Raw genomic sequence first — 12,442 nt, forward strand, 5'->3', positions numbered from 1 at the left:
CTTGTAGTCGGTCAATGGGAACATCATTCGGTAAAAACGGTACTGGGTTAGTTACATCACTATTTACCATTAGTCTGTTATGATAATACGAAATCACTGCGTTGGTATTGATTAAGTAATCTCTGCCTAACATTCCGTTCTCTTCAATAGGAAAATTGTTCCATGCTATGTGGAATTTCGCGAATTTTCCATTAATGGTTAATATCGCCGTACCTATGGTCGGAACGGTATGTGCCGTAATAACACTCAAGGTAGTAATCTCCCTCGGATCAAACCTCGTAGTCCAATTTAGTGCATTCAACTTGATTAAGTTCACGGCTGATCTATTATGAACCATAAACACGGTCCACTTTTTGCAGATTTCTGGTATACGAAACCTTACTCTCGTTGGCGCATAGATTATTTCCTGCGCCAAGTCCCTAATTTGAGGCAACTGCGATGACTGGTTCATTAGGGATTGTGGATTTCTTAGTATCGTCATCACCTTTGCCGGAAGTACTTCTGGTTTCTCGGACGTTGATACTTCCTGAATTTCGGTCAACATCGTCTTCGCGTTCTGTTGCTGGTGTTGGATCTTGTTTTGGTTCTGGCGGCACGTCTGACAAAGGCCCGCTCCATTCGTTGCTGGGCGAGTCCCATCTGAGTTTAAATTATTCGTGTTATTCTGCTACTGATACTATGGATTGGATCTAAGCTCGCCTTTTTACTGCTGGTCATAGGCTATTGTTCCATAGCGTTTTCTAGAGGGATGGTGATACGAGTCTGTGTCTGGGTTATATAACCGTCCTGCATGCGGTCCATTGTCTTAATAATTTTTGTAACGAGGCTTCCAGTTTCTATTTTGCTACGGTCTCTGCCCTTGAGGTCGATTCTGTTGTTATCCTTGGTTATTCTGGATATTCGTATACGGCTGCTGTCCGATATTTCTCTGTACAAATAATTGTTGGATTTCTGCGGGTAATTCATCCCACTTGTCTTCTAATTGTTCTTCTTGATCATTTTGTTGACCATGTACGAAGTTGACATTGAGGCTGGGCAATAAATTTTAGAATTGTAGTATGCGAAGTTTTTACAAGGTGCGAACCGTTCGTTTAAAATTCTGATTAAATCATCAACTGCCTTAATAGATTTTCCATAAATGCAGTCACGTGCGGGTCCTCGTAATTTAGCAATTATTAAACGAACAAAATTTTGTTCCTGTCCGTCTAATATTAATGCTCTTCCGTTACGAATATCCTGGATGAAGTCCTTAAGTGGGACATTTTTTCCATCAAATTCTGTAATTCCTTGCATTATATATTTTAGGGTGAAACTGGCCGACATACTAGTCAATAACTGTAAGGTAACCGACTCCATTTCGTTTATAATCCTGTGTACGAGGTGTGTTCAAAAAGTAAGATGACTTTGTATTTTTAAGAAAAAATATCTATTTATTTATCAATATTTATGTTGTCCCCTTCAAAGTAATCCCCCTCAGATACAATACACTTATGCCAACGGTTTTTCCAATCCTCAAAGCACTTCTCATAAGCACTTTTCGGTATAGCCTTGAACTCTTCCAGCGATGCAGTCTTTATCTCTTCAATCGTTGTAAATCTCCGTCCTTTCATAGGTTTCTTTAGTTTTGGGAACAAGAAAAAGTCAAATGGGGCCAAATCCGGTGAATATGGTGGCTGAGGCATGATTGTGGTGTTGTTTTTGTCCAAAAAATCTCTCACAAGGAAAGATGAGTAGAAAATTTTCCACGTCTCCGGCGTGGCTTTAGCCTGCTTGGAAATGAGCGCCTTACTTACTCGTATCGCGTTTCACACAGCACAGAATATTCACAATAAAAATTTTTTACGGAAGCACAAAATCGCAAATCAAACAAATAAATATTTAATCGCAATTATAATTATTCTAGATATTATACAAAATTAAGATAAAATAATATATGATATATGAGAAGATAATAATAATAATAATGATAAATGGATAAATATTAATACGTATTCTAATTTTATGAAATTGTCTAATTCATAAAAAAATTTTATTAACGCGAAAGTAAAGAGAAAAGATAAAAGCCTGAGAAACCACGCTCTGCTACCAATTTTTAGGTGATAATTCACGGGAGGAGAATTGCACCGTATCAGGCCTTCCTTACAGCCAAGCGGCCTTTGACTCGGGGGGCCCTCAAGCTATTAGGCTCCCCGACCCGTTAGCGCGTCAATAATAATTTTGTTCGGATTCGGATCCCGAGCTTCGCTTTCTCGATCGTAATTTATAGGTTATATATTGACTTTAACAGAAATCATAGATGATATTAAAAAAATGAAATGCTTTTTGTTACGTGACAGACCATTCTCTTTTTTTGTGCAACCGTATGCTTGATTAGACTCTCGCTTTCGGGAATCCCACACACTCGTGTGCGCGCCTTGGCGGGAGCGAGTGGGAGACGCTGAGCATGCTGCTGCGGTATGCTGCGACAGCATGCTGCACTCAGCGTCCTAGTCTAAGTAATACGAAATAATTAAAACGTATGTACTAGAGAGAGATGGAGTGTGAGGAATGAGAGAGGAAAAAAAGATATGGGTGATTCCAGCAGTTTTTTAAAATTGGCTGCACACCCCCCTGCGGGGGCGGGTAATCCTGCGTTTGGGTACGCCAAAGATCTTCTTGTCCGACAATGGCACCGAGTTCCGTAACCAGCTGGTAAACGGGTACCTAAGAGACCAGGGGATAAAACGGACCCCAACCTACACCCCGCAGGCTAACTCTACGGAAAGAGTTAACCGTACCTTAAAAACGATGATAACCTCATACCTGCGAGGGAATCACCGGGAATGGGACCGAGCGCTGTCCGAACTCATGTTCACGTTGAACACGGCCATCCATAGTTCCACGGGGACCAGCCCTGCCATGCTCAACTACGGCAGGCAACCGGAAGCGCCCCGGAAGAACCCCGAATACTCTTCGAAGGCGAATGGACGAGCTTGTCGCGCGAGAGGAGAGTTTGCTTCGAATCGGGCAATGGAACGAGCATATGCAGAATAACTGTTCCGCTATTCAGCTAGCTCACGAGAGCGCCCGTCTTAATCTCCCCAACCAAGTCCCACTAAACACCTCTTCTACTAATGCGGTGAAGCGTTCACGAGGGAGACCTCGCAAGTATGCGCTAATCACACACACACTACACAGCATCGACAGACTACTCGAGCCCTTCCTCCCATCGTCGGGAAAAGGAAGAGGGGCAGACCACCGAGAACGCCGACCGTGGATGCATGAGACCCGGCGATCGAAGGACCTGGGAGATCGACGCCAAGGACCCCACCTTCGACCTCGGCGACGAAGGCCCTGGGCAGCCGAACAGGCGCCCACCTTCGATATCCGAGAAAAATATTCGGGATACTAACGTGCAGGATTATTACAGGATGCAGGTCACGCTCGAGCAATTCGAGCAGGCGGCGGCCGCCCTCATCGGGTTGGATTTGGGCCCCGCCGTCGAAGGCGTCATATACGCCGCCCTGCACCTACTGGGACAGAAGAGGCACGAAGAGGAGCAAGCACGGGCGCGAGCTCACGAGAGCTCGGCGTCCGTGCTAATCGAAGAGCTCCCCTATGAAAAGGCCACCTCAAACCCGTCGACGACGCCCGGGATCACGCGCGCCGAGACACCCCACTTACCGGGAGCCACAACAGCTGCGATCCCGATGCGAGCCCCACCAATCTCTATCGGGACGCAGACTGAGGAGACGGCCTTCAGCGATGCGACCTGGCGCCCCAGATTCACCAGCCAGGCGTCCACGCCTGGCGAAAGGACCTAGGAAGAAATCGTGGAGGGTTTGAGGGAAGTCGAGCAAGTCTGGGCCACCCTCAACAACCTCCAGCGAACCGTATACGCGGAATACGACGCGTATACGGCCGCGGGACATCGCCCCAGTAACTTAGGATACTGGAGTCAGGTGGTGTCCCGCCGGCGCCAGTTCGCGCTCGCGCTCGAGGAGGTCCAGCGCCGTCACCGCCAGGCCCTCGAGGGACCGGTGAGTGACATACCAGTGAGTGCCTCTCCCAGCCTCCGATCGTCGAAGCCAGATCAGCGGCTCCGGAGGTCAGGTCGGAGGCCACGCCACGCCAGGGCTCGCAAACGTGCGGGGTAAACCTGGTGGTGAACGTGGACAGCAGCCAGGGGGGTCATGCAACAGGGCCCATCCACATCAATGTGGTAGTAGGGTCCGCGGGTGAGTATCCCACGGTCGAAAGACCGCTGTGGTCCGCCCCGAACCGTAGGGACGGGTTGCCACTGACCCTCAGGGAACGAGGCCTCCCACGGGGCAACCTATCCCGCGCTCAGTGGGAGGGGTGCAATGTGTGCCACTACCCCGGGGTGACCCGCACGGACCGTTGCCCCCGTGTGCGACGACACGCCGACCTGGTCCAAGAGAGGCTGGGATGGGAGGCGCGTGGTCGTCCTCCATTAGATGACGAAGGCCAGGAGGAATCGCCGAGACCAGCCAGGTGATCATTCCCTGCCCCCGTGGGCAGGGCCACACCTACACTATTTCGCCGAATAAAGATTGATCTAAATATCACATGGACTATGACCCTTGATTGTCCTTTCTCCTCTCCACCTCGGAACGGACAGCGCTAATATGATTATCGTCGAGGACCCCGTAGGTCCAGACTGGAAGGGGGCTGTGACGGTAAACGTCGAATTAGCGCTAATAATCTAACCTAATTGCTGCCTGCGGGGGTAGCACCTACCGGGGAGACGAAAAATGAAACGAAGGAATTCGGCGCGCGAGCAAACGGAACGCGCGCGATTGAAAATGAACCAGTGAGGGTTTGACCATCATTACGCTCGTCCGCAATCTTAACGCTAACTACCGCTACAAGAACCGCAGGGGTGAATTCCAAGAACAGAACGTCCGTACCAGGCTGATTCCGAGTGACCGCTGTTGCCAAGGTGCCGTACAGCGGCCACGAGTATACACTGGAGCCGGCGGAAAAGCGCTGTGTCCTGTGACTTTGGAAGTGTGTGAGAGGTTACGCCATCGAGGGCGAAGCCACGTGCCCGCGAGTTCGTGATCCGCGACAAAAGCTGTAACAGACCATTTTCTCGCAGTGCGACTCGTTATCGTCCACTTCGTACGTCTGCAATATAAAGATAAGCTGGCCAGCTTAATTTCGCGGTCGCGATACGATCGCGGCTTGGTTAATTATTCGTCCGAAGCGTGCATGTAGTAGCTCTACGAACAAAGAGCAGCGAGCGTCCCGACAACACTGCATGTTGTTCTCGAGCGAGCGCCGATGTAAACATAAACACGCGGGCCGATCTAATATAGCATTTGATAGACAATAAAAGGTTCTGTTCGTGATATTAACAAGTGCTCTCAGCGTGTTTATTCCGTAATGACTCCACTCCTTGTAGATTCGTAGATTTATTGGTTGACTGACACCCGTTCCCTCTTACTCTCCGACTTTCTTATTTGATATAGGTGATTGCAAGCACGTTTACGCGATCATTGTAATAAAAATAATTAAACCGTAAGCAACCCCGTTACAAGGTTCACCACCAGTTATGAGTAACCGACCTTTTTAGTCAGATTACCATATAATTCAATATACGAGTACATTGAAAGGGTATGGAAATGAAAGATCTTTTTTTTCTTGTAAGTATCAATTTCAATTATTTTTAATATATTACCTTTCCGTACTTTCCCATTTCTGTCAAATATCAATTTCTATTAATATTATTTTTTTATAAATTTTAAATTGAAGATTACATACGCTATAATAAACAAGTGTTTTTTTGAAAAATTCGTATCTCAGAAAACTTTTCATATTTTTCGATATGCGGGGAGTCATTTGATACGTCAACTCTTCTACTTTCAAGAAAAAAATTGTCCATTTATAAAAAGTGACAGCTACCGGGTGTACTCTGACGATATTGGTACGCTTTTAGGGTCAATTTGATGATCCTATTCCGTGTTCTTAAGTATACTTACGAGAGTGGTCCGATAAGTACTTGGCCTATAAAAGAAAAACGAAAATTTTGGAAAAGTGGCGTTTTATTTTTCAACATAGTCTCCTTTTAGTTCGATACACTTGGCCCAGCGATGCTCCAACTTCTTTAACCCGTCTGAAATATACGTTTCCTCGAGGTCTGAAAAGTAGGCTTCCGTGGCAGCGATTACCTCCTCATTCGAATCAAATTTCTGCCCGGCGAGTGACTTTTTCAAGTTTGGAAACAAAAAGAAGTCGCACGGGGCTAAATCTGGAGAATACGGTGGATGGGGCAGCAGTTCGTAGCCTACTTCGACCAATTTGGCCATGGCGACGGATGGGGTGTGAGCCGGTGCGTTGTCATGGTGGAAGAGCACTTTTTTCTTCGCCAAATGGGGCCGTTTTTTCTGCAATTTGACGTCGAATCGGCTCAATAATTCGGCATAGTACAGCCCTGTGACCGTTTTGCCCCTCTCCAGGTAGTCGATGTAGATCACACCTAGTGAATCCCAGAAAACGGTGGCCATCACCTTTCCTGGCCGGTGGGGCAGTCTTCGCCTTCTTCGAGAGCACTTTCGCCTGGTAAAGTCCACTATTTCGACTGTTCCTTGGTCTCTGGTGTATACCAGTGGATCCATGTTTCGTCGACTGTCACGAAATGACGCAGAAACTCCTTCGGATTGCGCTTAAACAGCGTCAGACATTGCTCTGAAGTTGTGTCACGGTTGCGCTTGTTGTCCGGAGTGAGCAAACGCGGCACCCATCGCGCCGACAGCTTTCTCATGCCCAAAATTTCATGCAGGACATGACCCACGCGGTCTTTTGAGATGCCTGCGATCTTACCTATCTCGCGCACCTTCAATCGTCGATCTGCCAATACGAGATCGTGAATTTTTGTCACGTTATCCTCCGTGGCAGCCGTTTTCGGAGCACCTGGACGTGGCTCTTCAAAAATCGACGTACGGCCACGTTGAATCTCGTTAAACCAATTTTTGACGGTCGCCATCGAAGGAGAAGAGTCACCGTACACAGCATCCAAGCGCTTTTTGATTTCGCTGCGCGATTTCCCTTCCAAAAACAAGAATCGAATCACCGACCGATACTGCTCTTTTTCCATTTTTCAAAAATCAACGGACACACTTGTTTTCACACGCTCTCAAAAATAAACTACAACTCCGATCCGGCTGAAATCTTAACAATAACCATCGAGAAGGTTGTACTACGTGATAGAATATTTCTTTCGCGAGAGTGGCGCCATCGGGCGGTGAGGCAAAGTACTTATCGGACCATCCTCGTAATTTTAGCTCTTTCTCTCAATTATATAGTCCAGGAAAAATAGGCCGAAAAAGGCTGTTTCGCGGTTTTTCATTTCGGCAAGACGATTATTTTTTGACAGGTAGTGTGAACGGCGTACATTAAGATAACAACTATCCATAGTCTGAGAAAGTATCGGAACATTGTTAAAATGTCCATAAACTAATAAATTTTGTGACTTTTTTCGTTCTTTTCTTTATAACTTTGTTCCGTTAACATTTACAACAAAATAGTTAGATACTTTTTTGTTCGTGAATAAATTACCTACAAAACCATAGGTTGCACGTCAAAAAATATCCATCAGGTAAAAAGTCATTAACTATTAACTTTTGTATTTTGAAAATCTTATAAACAATTTTTTTTAGCGTTGTTATAAACATTGTGCCACCGCTTCTCGTTGAATGGTGTCTTTTTGTTACGAGATGATGTGTACGGAATCGCGAATCTGTAAGTTTAATAGTTTACGAGTTATCGTCTTATAAACAAATTACATACTCGTTTATTTTTTGAAGCCCAATTGTTATCCACTAATGAAAAAAAAATTTACGTTATGTCTTTCAATGCCCTCTATCGATTTCCAAAATGATTTATCAAAAAAAATCAAAATTGCGACCGTGGGAGCAAAAAAACAAAAGCGACCTTAATTGCAAAATAGATTAATAACATTTTCATTAACTTTTTTGTAATAATTATTTCGGGTTTGGATAGCAATTCAAATAAACTTCAATTTAAAACAACGATGGCACAGATCCGTTGATAAACAAAAAAGTTACAGGAGGCAAAGTTTTTGGCTTATTGTTCAACAATTTATGCCACTAGTGGAAAAAAAAAAATATCGTCATTGGCGGAATACCTCTAGTTTTTAGGGATGAAAATTTCAAGTCTATGGGAAAAAGGTAAACGGCTTAAAAAAATTTGGGAAAATCAGCCCTCGGCAATAATTTTCACGATCTATCGCGCGGCGGCGGAGTGGGGGAAGCCAACGAATACTCGACAGAAAAATTGAGTCTGGCCCTCAAAATCAGCAGCGCAATTAAAATCGCTATTTTCTCGTTAACTATTCAACATATTTTCATCATTTTTTTTTAATTTGATACCCCGCGACGAGAGAAATCTATTCCCGCTATATAAAATGAGCAGAAGTTATAAACAATGGCATAAAATTTATTTATAAAAAAATGTCATTTTTTTTTCTTCATTATTATTAACAGGAACTATTTTGTTGTAAATGTTAACGGAACAAAGTTATAAAGAAAATAACGAAAAAAGTCACAAAATTTATTAGTTTATGGACATTTTAACAATGTTCCGATACTTTCTCAGACTATGGATAGTTGTTATCTTACTGTACGCCGTTCACACTACCTGTCAAAAAATAATCGTCTTGCCGAAATGAAAAACCGCCTCAAATCCTATTTTTCCTGGACTATATAAGATTAAAGCATTTTGTTGTATAAAAGTCTAATTTTATAATAAAAGAATAATAAAATAATAATAAATATAACTATACAAATGAGTAAAACCTAACGGTCATTAATGAAAAAATATATATAACTATACAAATGTGAATACATTTTATCGAGTACAATGTTTTTATAAGAATTTTATAGGAAATTCATTTATTAAATTAAGTTACTATAAGGGAGTCTCGACCGGTCCGTCGTAGAGGTAAGACGTGTTTACCTACGTGTGCTATCGAGTGTTTACTTACGAGTGTTATATGCTTAAAGTTATAAGTGTATAATAGAGTAAAGTGAATTGCGTGCTGGTGACTTGCGGAAAAGTACAGTTGCACTTTACCCCCTTTCGTCGCTGACACACTCACGATGACCCTTACTGGCAACAGGGATGGTCTATCATTGCAAGTACCAATCCACACAATGTTTTTTCATAAAGGAAATTCCTCTAATATCCTATAATTTAACGCAGTTCAATTTCCAAAGAAGGAACAAGCTATTGTCACTGATGCTGTGGAAGGTATACAGATCAAAGACTACGTTTTAACAATTGGAAAACTCGTTGGCCCTTCGAACATCAAATTTGTCTCAAGAATTTCTCAAGCAAGAGTTTGTTTATATCTCAGCTCGCAAGAACTAGCTGACAAGTTATCCGCTCCAGGTTCAAACGTAAACATTGGCTCTCACTCTCTCCCATTAGTTTCAAAACTCACTCTCTTAGTTTCAAAAGCCAAGCGAATTATTCTCTCCAATGTTTGCCCCATCATACCACACTCAGTAATTGTAAAAAAACTCCTTGAATTTGGTATCGTACCTACATCGCAAATAACGTTTCTTAGAGCAGGAATAAACGAACCTGAATATGCGCACATAATGAGTTTCCGAAGGTAAATGTATATCAAACCTGAAGATATAAGCAAACTGCCGGAGAGTCTACAAATTAATTTTGAAGATATAGTCTATTGGATCTACCTATCAAGTGAAAAGCTCACATGCTTTATTTACAAATAGGAGGGGCATCTTGCCAAATACTGCCTGGCGACGAAAACAGCGAATGGCTCTGCAGAGATAGTTATAGACGGGGAATCTCACAGTGTGAATGAGTCTCTCCCCTCTCTCCCAACTTTTTCCAACAGTGATGAAAACTCCCTCTCTCATAAAGATAGCAACATTAAGTTTACTACACCATCAAATATTCAAAATGATGCTCTCATCATGCCACCGCCAATCTCTACTCCAAGTCAAGTCAAGTCACTCTTGGTGAGGGTATCAAATGCTCTCTAAGCCTGTCTACGAACTCGTCAGACCTACCGAATATCCATGAGATCAAAAAAGCTGCTTTTGAAGCTTCTTCAACTGTCAATCTTCCAAAAAAAAAAACAAGAAAAGTATTACTCCCGATGAAATTGATTCTCAACTCAGCTCTGCAAAAGTCTTTTTCAATGAAAAAGCGTCAGACTTTCCCCTCATGTTTGATCAGCTATCACTCTTCCTTCTTGAAACGTATGGCATTCGCGATGTTTTCAGCACTGCTGCCAAGTTTCCTACAAATATACAAGGTCTCCTGCATATGCTCCAAGCTACTCATGATAACATAGACAGTAATCCTTTGAAAGGCAGGATCACTAGACTAAAGAAAAAACTAGAGAAACTCGGAGACCAAGACTTTAGTTCAAGTGACGAAAAAGACTGAATTATTTATTTTTCATATTCTCATAAAGATGGCTTTGAATACACAAAATTCTAAGCTCAACTCCAATCTACGTATCATATTCTGGAATGCAAGAAGCGTTATCAAGCAAAAAGAAGAACTACAGACCTTCCTACAAGACGTTGATATATTAGTGTGCGTAGAGAGCTGGCTCAACGAAAGCAAAAGGTTCCAGTTCCCAGGCTTCGCTACTATCCAAAAAGATAGACTTTACGCAAGTGGTGGAGATATAGTGCTTTTAATACGTAAAAATATTGCTTATAAAGAAATAGGAAATCTTACCACTCCTAATCATTCAGTAGAACTTTGTGGACTGCGTACAACTAATACTAACCCTGCGCTAAACATTTATGTATGCTATCGAGCTCCCGGTGACATTCTGAGTCAAGAGCAATGGGATGTAGTCTTCTCAAACTTCGACTTAAGAAGTAATAATGTGTTCATGGGGGATTTTAATGTTCATTACGAATTATGGAATTGTAGTAAAACTGATTACAACGGCAAATACCTACTTGAATGTATTAGAAAGGCGAAATTCTATATTCATAATACTTATATGATAACTCACATAGACAAATCCTCTGCGTCTATTCTTGACTTAGTAGTAACCAGCAATAATCTGAAAGATCAAGTTGAAACTCAGGCTCATCCTGACATCAGGGGGTCCAATCACTATCCCATCTATATACAGATAAATACTTAAAAATCATACTATCTTCAAAAATCACTTAAGATTCGTTCTAAGCGTACTGACTGGCAGAAAGTTAATATTTATCTTGATTGAGCTTATTCTCATTTTCTCTTATCAGACTACTGTGTTCTTCCTTCTAACGAAAAGTATAACAGGTATGTTAAAATTATCTCTGATTCTACCAAAAACAACACTCCTACCAAAAAAGTAGTTAACATTAAAATCCATCGCATCCTGTCCCTTGGTGGGACGAGGAGTGCCAAGAAATAAAAGACTCACGAAATAAAGCACTTAAAAAGTGGGATAGAAATAAAGATGAAAAAGATTTTATTGAGTTTAAAAGACTCAGAGCTCTCGCGCGCAGACTTTTCAAAAATAAAAAAAGAGATAGCTTCAAGCGCTTCACTGAAAGTCTTCATAGCCATATTAACTTAAAATATGTATGGAATACGTCAAAAATACTCAAAAACAAGTGGGTGAAAATTACTCCATCTCATCTATCGGAAAATCTCGAAACTGAAAATAGAATTAAAGCAATCGATAAAATATGCCCTCTCTGGATTCCTACAAATCCCGAATATCTACCTAGCTATAAAGAAAATGAATTTCTGGATGGTGAATTCATCTTCGTGGAGCTTAACTTAGCCCTCACGGTCTCACGCAAGCTTAACTCGTCTCTCGGTCTTGATGGCATCGATTACTTTTCAATTCAAAAACTTCCAATTATCTGTCATCTTCTTGTCGACATCTTCAATGAGATGTACCGAACAAGTAAATTCCCGGTTAACTGGAAAAAATCTTATGTTCACCTAGTCATCAAACCAGACGGAGTAAGCTTTCGTCCCATATCTCTTACTTCTTCGTTTTGTAAATTGTTTAAAACTATCATCAAAAATAAAATGCAGTGGTGGATCAAACGCGAGAAAATTCTGCCAAACTCCCAAATTGGTTTCGAAAAAGGCCAGTCTTGCTCAGATAACCTCATGAATCTTAAAATAAAAATACAGGAAAGCTTTAAACAAAACAAGAGTCTCTATGCAGTATTTCTTTATGTTAGTGGGGCTTTGGACAACGTAAATAGCGATCTCCTAATAAAAAAACTAGCAGAAATAGGCTGCCTATTCAGACTCATAAAGTTCATCAAATTTCTCACTTATGAGAGATATATTTATTCAAGAGTCCATACTGAAAGTATGCAAACTTACAAGGGTGTTCCTCAAGGAAGGGTCTTCAGCCCTCTCCTCTACTTAATCTATGTATTAAGTATAGTCTCCGACATTCCCAAAA

This window comes from Phymastichus coffea, unplaced genomic scaffold (genome assembly GCF_024137745.1).
Source record: "Phymastichus coffea isolate CEN01 unplaced genomic scaffold, Cenicafe_Pcof_1.1 PCOF00004, whole genome shotgun sequence".
Lineage (NCBI taxonomy): Eukaryota > Metazoa > Arthropoda > Insecta > Hymenoptera > Eulophidae > Phymastichus > Phymastichus coffea.